Here is a 13801-nt window from a genome sequence, read left to right on the forward strand (position 1 = left end):
TGAGTTCACAAACAAAGGACAAAGGGATTCAGAAAGCATGGCAAGGATGGGGAAAAGGATGCTGGGTAACAAGAGACCCAGGGTTAAGGAATAAGAAGTGAGCCAATCAGGATATATGGCCAGGTCAGGAGGTGTATAGGATGACCTATGAGAATCTTGTATGTGAAACTTGATGCCATTTGAATGAGATTTGTAAAGATTTCTTTGTCTCCGATCTCACACGGTTCTGGAGCTCCAGGAGACCGCTTGTGTGTTCTGAATCTCTGTGGAGTGAGTCAGCCTTGCAAGTTGGTTAAAAATAAATAATACTATACCTACAAATCCATCTCGAGTTTTATTGAGGCCAGACTGACGGGTAAAGAATTCAATATTGTCATTTGTTGCCGAAACCCGGGATTTCTCCAGATGGTCACCGGCCAGCTGCGAAATCAGAATTAGACTGATGTTGGACAAGGAAAGTGGAAATGGGCCCACAATGTGTGTAGCTGGAAAATGACCACATTGATTTTCCCCTCTTCTCATGGTCTGATTGGTCTGGTCACTCGCGGTTGGTACGGAAAGATCGTCTCGATGAAATCAAAGGTCAGTCTGGGGATTAGAAAATTAAAAATTCAGTCGATGTAGGTGCAACTGAGGGTTAAAAAAAAAACTGATGGGATTTCATAAGATTGATAGTCCAGGTTTGAGTTGATTTTGGAATTGATGGGACGTCGGAAAGACGGTTTAATTCCACGTGTTGTGTTTTGGAATTGATGGGACGTCGGAAAGATGGTTTAATTCCACGTGTGTGTGTTTTGGAATTGATGGGACGTCAGGAAAGATGGTTTAATTCCACGTGTTTGTGTTTTGGAATTGATGGGACATCGGAAAGACGGTTTAATTAAATGTGTGTGTGTTTTGGAATTGATGGGACGTTGGAAAGACGGTTTAATTCCACGTGTGTGTGTTTTGGAATTAATGGGACATCGGAAAGACGGTTCAGTCCCATGAGTGTTTTGGAAACTATAGTTGATTAAGCTAAAATTGTATCCTTGGACTGTAGTGGTGAACAACGCAGTCTTGAGGACTAGTTCGAGATTATGGGGAATTGCTTGGATAACACGAGTGATCCAGGCAGTTCATTGCAAATATTATGTGATATTTATCCAGATAAAGCGAGGGATTTTAGAAAAATGTCAGCAACTTAAAGGAAGAAATTGGGTGACGAATGGCCACTAGGGGGCACTAAATATCTGGATGCCATTAAGAAAATTCAGGGTGAAATCTGGAAAAAGAGCCAAAGTATGAAAGCAAAAGAGTTAATTGGATTATGGAGACAATATTGTCAAGAGGAGAGGGATACGATCATGTTATCCAGTTGGCAAGAAAATGCCCTTAAAATGGGAATTCCAATTAGTGAAGGGGGGAACCAGAAAACTCTGGAGATCTTGAAAAAGGAGTGTGCATTTGAAAAAAAACGCGCAAGTAAAGAGAGGGAGACACCTAGCGGGGCAGACTCGAGTTTAAAAAATGGGCTACGTAGTTCAATGGCTGGCCTTGCATTGACAGAGGCAGATGATGACCTAGAGAATTGGACCATGTCGGGTAGAGTCCCGACTGCACCAGTAGCATTGTCTGCACTAATTCCAGAACCACCAGGGCATCATAATTTATATCCAGTCACTGCTCCCCAGATTCAAATCATGCCAGCCTCTCCAGTCCCTTCGGTTGATAGTTTGAGTCCTATTTCTGCACCTTCACTGTCTGTTGGAGAAGGGGAGCTCTGTTCCACGAGCCCAGTTAGCTCTAGGACCTGATCTCGGACAATGAGAGAGGGGCTTGATCCTATCCAGAAACAATTACACATACCTCCTATATCCCTTAAGACCGATATGGTAGGACAGAAAAGTATGAGAACAAAGAAAGAGGACGGGAGTAGTTCTGAGGAGCCGGAGCTCCCCCTATCGGAAGGGAAGGACATCAAAGTCTTTGAAAAGCCAGAGGAATCCGCTAAAGCGCCCCCTAGTGAGACTCTGAGACAGTTGCCGATTAGGAAAATACCCAACCCGGATGCTGCAGCAGCCCAGCCCACGATAGACATTTATTTCCCATAGAGACTCAGTGAGATGATGGCTATTCTGGCTGCAATCCCAGACAGGAAGAAATCTCCTGCTGCTTTCGTGGACTATCTGAGAACTACCATCTCAGTTTATCAAGCTGATTCTAGGGACCTCTGGGCCCTAGTCCAGCAGGTTTTAACCCCAGCAGAGTACCGCAGCCACCTCAACCACTTGAATTATGCTAGCCACGCCGCACTTCAGCAAGCCCATGCCTTGGATGATGATAGACGGGCACAAATCCTGAATGTGTTGAATGCCACATTTCAAAAGCCCATGAACCTCTCTGCTATCTTAGACCTCAAACCTAAAAAAACTGAGGAGCCAGAGGAATTTCTGGAACGTTTTAATGAAATCTACCGTGGGCAGTCAGGTGACTTGCTGGACCAAAATGGTCAGAATTCCCCTCAATATTGTGCTATGTTAATGCATTGCCTACCACCTTCCATGGCTACTGCTGTGAAATGTAATACCATGAATTGGACAGAGAACGACCCTTCCCAAATGGCCCGGGCAGTCAGATTTTATTGGAAGGAGGGTGTAGGCCAGGAAGGAGGCTCAGTTACAAAGGTTAAGACTGAGTATGTAATGAAAAAGGATGATCTGAGACCCCAACCAGCGGCAGATACAGCGGCTTACCAGCTGGAACCCCAATATTGTGACCTTGGGTGGGTGGATCAACACTGGGGAGGATATCAAACCCACTCAAATGGACCCTCAGCCCCTCTTTATGGCCCACCGTATGCACCAACAGCTTTACAACCGCCGCCCCCTCTGAGGGGCCATTGGTCTACTGGGAAAAGAGGATGGGGCAGATATTGAGGGAACAATGCATGTTTTAATTGTGGCCGTACAGATCACTGGCATCAGGAATGCCCCTTTAAAAGACGGGCAGCAGAAGGAGACTACCCGACCCAAAGGAGGGGGTATCCACCAAGGAGAGGGCAGACGAGGTACACCGACTTCTCCCAGGCAAACCCTTTCCCAACACAAGATTGACGAGCTAATTTAGTCATAAGGACTCTCCAATCGGACAGGGAACCTATTATCTCTCTGCAGACAGGAGATCAACATTACCTATTTGTAATCGACACTGGAGCAGCCATGTCTTCGGTGTAATCAGAACTTCGACTACCACTATCCGACCACACCCAGCATTTGTCGGGATTCCAAGGACAGGTGTGTGAGTATCCTATTTCTGAACCTGTGACAGTCACTTATGAGAATGAGTCTACAGATCATCAGTTTGTGGTGACTACTGGATTGGACTGTAACTTGTTGGCCCGAGATTTACTGTGTATCTTCCAGCTACAGCTAGAGTGCGGAGACGAAGGGGTAACAGTTCAATCATGGAGGATGAGACAACAGTGCTATATTTCTATCACGCCCCAGTGGTGGACGTTAGACATTGAACATTCACTGCACCACGTTACTCTGGCCTATGACAGAACCGGACAGAACAGGGAGTTGGAGGACAAATAGCGGCCGTTAATTGGGACCGAATGGCCAGTCAAGATTACAGCCACAGTCACGGGAAAAGAAGGTACAGCCGATTTTGTAACAATACCACCACATTTATGGCCACAGTCCGCTTCGGTAAGCCCTCATATTACACGTCAGGTCCACGACCAGTACCATGCCAAGGATCTGGGGCCTATGGTAAGGAGGGCAGTGGATCATTCAGACCCAACAGAGTACGCACTTCAGATCGCCCGGTAAATATTTATACTGACTCACGATACGCCTTCGGGGTAGTTCAAGACTTCGGACAGCTCTGGAAGAATAGGGGATTCCTTACCTCGGCCGGCACGGAAATATCCCACCGGGGTTTAGTTAATGATCTACTGCAGGCCCTCCTTATGCCCGTGCAGATTTCCGTCATTAAATGCGCTGCCCATACAAACGGTCAAACCCCAGTTGACGTTGGTAATGAACGAGCAGATTGTGCAGCGCGGACAGCTGCACAAATTCAGCAAGTGATGGTGCCTAAAATGTTAAGTCAGACTAAACGTTCTGCAATAAATAGGTCTGCCTCTGACAAACCAATGCCAACCATCCAAGACGTCATAAGGTTACAGGAGGACGCTCCTGAGAGTGATAAACAAATGTGGAAATGGTTACGTTGTACATATGATTCTATTTCTTCTTTATGGACCACGCCAGCACATCAGACTTGTATGTCTGATGTACTGGCTTTATGGGTCATCGAATGTGTACACTTTGCAACTCATTGTGGGGCGCGGGGGACTAGTGATTTGTTGCTGGACACTTGGTGGCACCCTAAAATGCAGGGGCTGGCCCAGAGTATCAGTAATCAGTGTGTGATTTGTCAGCAATATAACACCGGCAAAGGTATCCCTTGTGGGAAGGGGCAAACCCCGTTGCCCAGTGGTCCCTATGAGACGCTCCAAATGGATTATATTGAGTTGGAAAGATGTCAATGTTATAAATATGTTTTGGTCATTGTGGATGTGTTCAGCAGATGGGTTGAGGCGTATCCGACTACCGATAATAAAGCTGCTACTGTGGTTAAAGTTCTGATGCGGGAAATCATTTCCCGGTACGGCATACAAGCTCAGTTAAGTTCTGATAATGGGCCTCATTTTATTGGACAGATTAACAAGGAGTTCTGCTCCCAGTTGGGCATACGCCAGCAGTTACACTGTGCTTACAGACCGCAGGCGGCCGGGTTGGTTGAGAGACACAATCAGACCCTCAAAACTAAATTGTCCAAATTAAGAGCAGACAGTGGGCTGACATGGCTTAAGTTGCTCCCCGTTGCCCTCTTCCAGCTGCGGGCTACACCTGCGGGACCGGCCCGGCTCTCTCCAGCCGAGATCCTTTATGGCAGGCCTCTTAGAACTCCCTGGAGCCTGCAGGTTCCCAGGCTGGTTCAGTTTCACCATATGACTGAAGAGATGACTACCTATGTTCTAGCCCTCACTAAGGTCCTCAAGGAGCTTCATGGCTCACCCGTCACCGTCCCCATTACATAGCTCGCTTTCAGTGCAGCCCGGTAGTTATGCCATGGTCAAACGTTGGCCTCGGAAAGGGTCAGAGCCACGATGGGAGGGGCCCTTCCAAGTTCTCCATACCATCCCCACTGCAGTTAAAGTGGAGGGGCGGAGTGCTTGGGTCCACCTCCACCACTGTAAAAAGGTCGGTCACTAACCTGCCTCCCTTCCCCAGTGCTATTTTACAGGTGTGGAGCATGATGGGGTGGCTACGCACCGCCTGTGTGATCTTCGGCCTCGCATCGCTTGGAGTGACATCGGCGACGGAAATGGAAAAGGGAAATATCACCTACATCTGTAACCCCAACCAAACTACAAGGACATTTCACTTATGCAGAGGTGACGTTCTTCGCTGCCCCCATATACGAGGACATGGTATCGACTCATGGAAGGTTATCAGGTTAACGGACAATGCAGGACTCGTGAAGCAATTGCACCGGTCCCGGCGATGGGAAGGAAACATTGCATGGACATTGCCTTGTTTTTGGAGTACATGTAAATTTGATTTTGGATGTGTTAAGGTTGGTGCCTGATGCACTAAGCGTCAAGAACCACAAAGACATGTGAGACTTTAACTAAGGCTTTAATATACTACATGTGAGGCATACCCGACACAGACGACCCCAGACAGAATGGGGCCGGTGCCAGAAGAGGGTTCTTATATGTAACTCCCGGGGGAGTGGCTAACGCGGAGCTCTCCGTGGCCAGGTCGGGTTACCTACCGGTGACCGAACCTCTACAGAGCTACAGTACAATACACAGTATTACAGGGCCACGTTACACACAACTATTATATACTATGTACAATGGTAGGGAAGTACAGTGGTGTATCACCACAGTGCCATAAAGGTAAAATCAGACCGTCAGGAGAGGGTAGGAAGACAGCCTGGGGCTGTTTAGCACACTGGGCTAAATCGCTGGCTTTGAAAGCAGACCAAGACAGGCCAGCAGCACGGTTCGATTCCTGTAACAGCCTCCCTGAACAGGTGCCGGAATGTGGCGACTAGGGGCTTTTCACAGTAACTTCATTTGAAGCCTACTTGTGACAATAAGTGATTTTCATTTCAAGAGGTTGTGAGTGAGGGAGGGTGTGAAAAGGGGAGTACAACCAGAACATAGGTTATCAGGAGATATACTTAATTCATTTAGGACCCGGAATGAGGGAAACCTGGGCAGTATGAATCTCTTCTACCAGATCTACCAACGCTTGTATGGCCAGGGATGGGTTGTCTTCTACCCGAACCCCGCAGCGGTGTCTAGGTTATTTTCTGTTTCACCGCTTTGGGGCACTCCCCAAACAGTGGTTCATTGTCAGCGTTCCAGGCCACCGCCCGAGCAAGTCACTCTTCTTTACAATCCGGGATCAGCACCACCGGCTATTTGCCTTCCCCTTCCTCGGGATAATTCCCACTCACAGTATGATCAGCTGCTTGGGGTAACTGGGGATTAGGAGATTGGAAGGACTGGTTGATAAATATGGCCATGTATTTAGCAGTGACACTCAGCTGCATCTTTGTGGGCCTGGTCATCCTTAAATGCGTGATGGGTAAAATGCAGGGTGCACTGGAACAGATAGACACCCCGAGAATCTTGGCTGTTAGGATCCATGAGGGTGCAGCGGATGACGGGGTGCTGCATCAGGAATTGGAAATGCAGCGACAAATCTTCTTAGATGAGGAGCCGTAGCTACGGATTGGACCGATAGGTTATCATGAAATGATAAAAGGAGGGAATGAGGAATTGAACAAACGAATGTGATATAAAATAGTTAGTTCAGATATTAGTTACAATAATGTAGATGTGAGCCAGTCTGACAGTAGTGAGTTCACAAACAAAGGACAAAGGGATTCAGAAAGCATAGCAAGGATGGGGGAAAGGATGCTGGGTAACAAGAGGCCCAGGGTTAAGGAATGCGAAGTGAGCCAATCAGGATATATGGCCAGGTCAGGAGGTGTATAGGATGACCTATGAGAATCTTGTATGTAAAACTTGATGCTGTTAAACTTGATGCCACGGTTCAATTCCCGTACCAGCCTCCCCAAACAGGTGGCGGAATGTGGCGACTAGGGGCTTTTCACAGTAACTTCATTGAAGCCTACTTGTGACAATAAGCGATTTTCATTTCATTCATTCATTTCATTGACCCTCTTAAAAAAGGCTTTTGGAATATAAATAGGGTGACACTAGAATATGAACAAAAATGACCGTCCACTTTACGGTCTGTACCCTCCCCGCCAGTGACAACGGGAGCATGTCCCACCTTCGAAAGTCTCCCTTCATCTGCTCCACTAACCGGGCCAAATTTAATTTATGTAGCAGTTCCCAATCCCCCTCCCCCCCCCCCCCCCCCCCCGCCCGCCCCACCTGTAATCTCAAGTATCGAAAACTCCCTCCCACCACTTTGAACATGCCCCCCCCAATCTCCTCACCTGTCCCCTTGCCTGGATCACAAAGACCTCACTCTTACCCATATTCAATTTATACCCCGAAAACCGACCAAATTCCCCTGGGTTCCGCATAATCTCTCCAATCCCCCGCAACGGGTCAGAAATATACAGGAGTAGGTCATCCACATATAACAAGACCCAGTGCACCACCCCCCCCCCCCCCCACTCCCCCGGACTATCCCCTGCCAGACCTTTGACGCTCTCAGCGCCATCGCCAATGGCTCTATAGCCAAGGCAAACAACAGTGGGGAGAGTGGACATCCCTACCTCGTCCCCCGGTGCAGCCTAAAATATTCTTAGCTCCCTCGGTTCGTCCTCACACTCGCCTGGTTTATTGCCCTTTCCTAATTGCCCCTTGAGAAGGTGGTGGTGAGCTGCTTCTTGAACCGCTGCAGCCCCTGTGGTGTAGGTACACCCACAGTGCTGTTAGGGAGGTGTTGTGTTATGCTTCTTCATGTAGCATAAGCTGCTTCCTTGATGTATACTCTGACAAAGGAAGGTTCCGACTTGGAGATAGGTTTAACACATTTATTGAACAGTTAACAATTCTCCTACTTGAATTCGACTCTCCTGCTAATCTCACTATAGTAACTCAATCTAACTAACCAGTCTGCTCTAATCCATGCGGTGGGTGTGATGCTTCCTGATCTGCCCCTGTCTCTCTGAGTGTCGCTTGTGGAAAAGAAAAAGAGCATGTGTTCCCTGTCCTTTTATATGGGTTGCCCCCTTGTGGTAGTGTCACCTCTGGGTGTCTTGACTGCCCATTGGTCGTGTCCTATTCTGTGTGTTCATTAGCTATATGTCTGCATGTCATGATGTCTCTGGTGCTCCCTCTAGTGTTTACTTAGTCTTAGTGTAACCCCCTGTGCATTTACAGTGATGCATATCACCGCAGGAGGGAGTCCCAGGGTTTTGACCCAGCGATGGTGAAGGGACGGCTGATATATTTCCAAGGCACGTGGTGCGTGGTTTGGAGAGGAACCTGCAGGTGGCGATGTTAATGTCAATTATCCTGGGTTACCACATTCACTGTCACACTTCGGTCATGTGCCAAGTACCAATGTGTCAGTCTGTCAGTGTTCCAGCAACATGGAGGACAGAAACAAATGCACTCAATGAATCCCCAGCATGTTAACTCTGGAAGTGTGATATTTACAACTTACAGGAACCAGAAGACACAACAGTTTCTCTTTCTCTCTCTGAATCCAATCTTTCTTTCTGCCTCTTCATTTATCTTTCTGTACCTGATTTAATTCACCCAATTTTCTTCCCATTCCAGAGCCCCACTCCTCCGTTTCTTTCTCAATTCTTGTATCTCTGGTTAAGGAGATTGGCAGTCGGTCCCCTCTCGAAGCCCCAGTGCCATCACCCAGCTCTCATCAACTCACACTGTCAAATTCAGGATGAAGGATACAAGAAAAATGCGTAACTAACAGGGCACACGACGGGATTCCTCTCTGCCACAAGACTTGTCCCAATTTGATGCTAATTTTCAGACGGTATGTCCTTGTATTATACCTTTCTCGGTCTTGGTCTGTCACTCACCAATCACATGAAAAGCACATGGTCAAACAGGTGCCTACGCTGCCCTTGTAACTGGTTGCTATGTGGCAGACAGGAATGTTCCTGTTGCAGGGCGGCACGGTGGCGCAGCGGTTAGCACTGTTCCCTCACGGCGCCAAAGACACGGGTTCGATCCCGGCCCCGGGTCACTGCCCGTGTGGAGTTTGCATATTCTCCCCGTTTCTGTGTGGGTCTCACCCCCACAACCCAAAGATGTGCAGGATAGGTCAATTGGCTATGCTACATTGCCCCTTAACTGGGAAAAAGAAAATTGGGTGCTCTAAATTTCTAAAACGGAAGGAATGTTCCTCTCACAACTCCCCTTCCTCATAGAATACCCGCCCACCATTTTGCAGAACGGGCTCATCAGTTGGGAACTCAAGCCTGATTTAGGGTTGCCACCCCTCCGGGATTAGCCTGGAGTCTCCAGCTGTGCACAACCCTGGAGAAAAGGAGTTATGTGACAAAACCTCCAGGAATACATGTGACCATGGTTGGCAACCCTCGCATCACTCTGTGTCCCACAGGACATCACGAGAGGCTGCACCCCAATAATTCCGAAGCAGACGAACATAATAGCCTTGCTTTAGTATCGAAATTCCGTTGCCCTCTGGCCTCCAATTAGAACTACCTCATGCACTAAACATCACCAAAACATTTTTGTAAGTCTCAGTAAAGTCCATCGCAGCAGATTCTGCCGTCTGCAAACCCCAACAACAGGACAGAGAGGTTTCCCTTCATGGTAGATTTTGTTTTACGTTACAATGCCGCAGGGACTGATCCAGTCTTCTCGGTAATTACAGTTAACAAGCAGCAGCTCAAATTTAATACTGTCACTCACACTTTCAATCTCTCCGTGGCCTTGCCCCCTCACCAACTCTGTAACCTCCCCCCCCCCCTCCCCCCCATCCCTACAATCCTCCGAGCTCCCGCCTCTTGAGCGTGCTCATTTTCATTTGCCCACCACCAGTTGCCATGTCCTCAGCTGCCTAGGCCCTATACTCTGAAATGTCATTCTTAAACCTCTCTACCTCTCCTTTAAGATGCTCTCTAGCTCACTTCCTCTAAGAGAATTCTTAAAACCTATCGCAGGCTACCTGCCCTACCATCTCTTAATTGGCTTGACGTCAGATTTTATTCCATAATGCTCCTGTGGAGCACCTTGGGATGTTTTACCACATTGAAGGTACTATATAAACAACCAAGTTGTTGTTGTAGTTTCCACTATTCGGTCTGCCATTCATGTTGCGGTGCTGCTGGGTCAGATGTGTGCCTCTTTTAAGAAGTTTAGCTTTCTCATGACCCACAGGAGCTCATGAATGACAACTCATGGAACACTGTGTTCAGTTCTGGTCACCCTATTATAGGAAGGATATTGTTAACCCTAGAAAGAGTGCAGAAGAGATTTACGAGGATGCTACCAGGACTTGATGGTCTGGATTATAAGGAGAGGCTGGATCGGCTGGGACTTTTTTCCCTGGAGCGTAGGAGGCTTAGGGGTGATCTTAGAGGTCCATAAAATAATGAGGAGCATCGATAAGGTAGACAGTCAACATCTTTTCCCATAGGTAGAGGAGACTAGAACTAGAGGGCACAGGTTTAAGTTGAGAGGAGAGAGATACAAAAGAGACCAGAAGGGAAATTTCTTCACACTGAGGGTGGTGAGCATCTGGAACGAGCTGCCAGAGGCAGTGGTTAGAGGTGGGTACAATTCTGTCCTTTAAAAAGCAGTTAGACAGTTACATGGGCAGGGTGGGTATAGAGGGATATGGGCCAAATACAGGCAAGTGGGACTAGCTTAGTGATAGAAACTGGGCGGCATGGACCAGCTGGGCCGAAGGGCCTGTTTCCATGCGGTAAACCTCTATGACTATAATTCCCTGATGTAACGTCTATCCCGGGGCTTATGAAATGAAATGAAATGAAAATGAAATGAAAATCGCTTATTGTCACAAGTAGGCTTCAATAAGTTACTGTGAAAAGACGCTAGTCGCCACATTCCGGCGCCTGTTCGGGGAGGCTGTTACGGGAATTGAACCGTGCAGCTGGCCTGCCTTGGTCTGCTTTCAAAGCCAGCGATTTAGCCCCGTGCTAAACAGCCCCGTGCTAAACAGCCCCGTGCTAAACAGCCCCGTGCTAAACAGCCCCGTGCTAAACAGCCCCGTGCTAAACAGCCCCGTGCTAAACAGCCCCGTGCTAAACAGCCCCGTGCTAAACAGCCCCGTGCTAAACAGCCCCGTGCTAAACAGCCCCGTGCTAAACAGCCCCGTGCTAAACAGCCCCGTGCTAAACAGCCCCGTGCTAAACAGCCCCGTGCTAAACAGCCCCGTGCTAAACAGCCCCGTGCTAAACAGCCACTATATGTTAACTGGTTCAAAGATGTCATAAGTCTCAGGTTCTTTTCGCTTAATAAATGTTCCCACTAGAGGGGGTGGGGTGGGGGAGGAATCCTCCAGAGTATCAGGTGAAGTACAAAAAGTAGACAGCATTGGTATTTCCTCTTTGCCGCTGTACTTGCAAAATATAGTCACATAATTAACAAACGTTTGTATTCCCGTTACACACTAAAATTCCTTATCCTGTAAAATGTTTTATTTTTCCAACACTGTCCAAATTGGTAATTAGCCGTGGGTGCAATTTCTGTATGAAAAAAAGTTAACAAAATAAAGTGGAAATAACAACCTTTGCTGCTTTCTTAAAAAAAGTTAAAGCCCCATGAAAAAGACACTGGTGGTTCCAAAGTGGATTATAATCCTAGCCCCTTTTTAGGACTGTTCCAGATCAGGTGTATTCCTCGGATGATCACTCTCATTTAAGGTTGAAAAAGCAGGCCCCCCAGACACTTAAATGGGTTCGAGGAACTGGTCTAACTCTCCCCCAATGAAAAGGGACCACCAGGGACTATTGCTGTCCTCCAGATAGCCTTTTTACAAAGTTTTAGCCAGATTATTACAAACCGGATATTATAAAGGTTTGGCCACCTCGCCTCAACAATATACCCCTCCCCTCAAACAGGCATGGAGAATGGTTCTCAAGTTTGATACAGAAGGCTGTATGAGACAATACACTTTCTAAATGATATGAAAGTTTATTAAAGAACTGATCAACTTTGGATAATAATCGTAACATTGATAGTTCTAAGAAAATAACGTATACTTTTGTTTCTAATAGAGAGATATTTAAGATATCCATCAATATTTAAAGTATCATTGGCCTTAATCCATAAGACCATAAGACATAAGAGCAGAATTAGGCCACTTGGCCCATCGAGTCTGCTTCGCCATTCAATCATGGCTGATATTTTTCTCATCCCCATTTTCCTGCCTTCTCCCCATAACCCCTGGCCCCCTTATTAATCAAGAACCTATCTATCTCTGTTTTCAAGACACTCAGTGAATTGACCTCCACAGCCTTCTGCGGCAGAGTTCCACAGATTCACCACCCTCTGGCTGAAGGAATTACTCATCTCTGTTTTAAAGGATCGTCCCTTTAGTCTGAGATTGTGTCCTCTGCTTCTAGTTTTTCCCACAAGTGGAAACATCCTCCCCATGTCCACTCTATCCAGGCCTCACAGTATCCTGTAAGTTTCAATGAGATCCCCCCTCATCCTTCTAAACTCCGAGTGGAGACCCAGAGTCCTCAACCGTTCCTCATACCACAAGCTTTTCATTCCAGAAGGAATCCGAGTAGGAAGCTACAGAACCTATTCTTCCCAATTAAGGAAAGAACTATCATCACTATGCTACAGGAACTTTACCTTGAGAGACACTGGCATGAATACCACAAATCTAAAAATCCGACTGTTATGGCTCAATATTTATACCATAAAAGAAATGAACCAGCGCAAAGCATGTTGAGCACTCATGCTGCACAAAATCCTTTGTTTTCCTCAACATCCTTATTTTAGTCAATATCCTTCAATCAAAGAGGGTACAAAGAGGTGCAAATGGTGGTCACCACATTCAGTTTCCAGGATTCATTTGACAAGTTATTTAGGCTCATCTTTGAGATTGTCCATTGTTGGGATGGTATGTTGGCCCAGTGGTTAGCACTGCTGCCTCACGGCCGAAGACCAGGGTTCGATCCCAGCCCCGGGTCACTGTCTGTTGAAGTTTGCACATTCTACCCGTCTGCATGGCTCTCACCCCCACAACCCAAAGGCGTGCAGGGAGGTGGATTGGCCACACTAAATTGCCTCTTAATTGGAGGGGAAAAAAATTGGGTACAAATTTATTTAAAAAAAAGATTTTCCATTGTTTTATTGTATCATCTTGCTTGCTAAGGTGAGGTCGAGGCCAGTACCTGTTTTTCAGGAACGGTCTTGTGTTCCAAGATGTACCATATCCTATACCACAGGATGTTGGTGTCCTTGAGCATACAATTATGCCCAATCATATTTATAAACTTTTAAATCTTTGTTCAGCAGATGAATTCTTTCTTTAATTTTTAATCCCTACTTCACAGAAGAATCATTATTTTAAATCTTACAACTCCACTTTTATAGCTGTCTTCCTTCACAGTTCAACCTTTGTTCTTTCCAAGTTATTTAATATAGCGAATGGTGGTTCTTTCTAAGTGAGGGCCACAAGGTCTAGAATACACACTGTCCCATTATAAGCAGCCACAATTGGTTGCTGCCAATCCCAAGTTAGGAAGACCACAGGTGTTTATCAGACTCTGC

This window comes from Scyliorhinus torazame, chromosome 17, assembly GCF_047496885.1.
Source record: "Scyliorhinus torazame isolate Kashiwa2021f chromosome 17, sScyTor2.1, whole genome shotgun sequence".
Classification (NCBI taxonomy): Eukaryota; Metazoa; Chordata; class Chondrichthyes; order Carcharhiniformes; family Scyliorhinidae; genus Scyliorhinus; species Scyliorhinus torazame.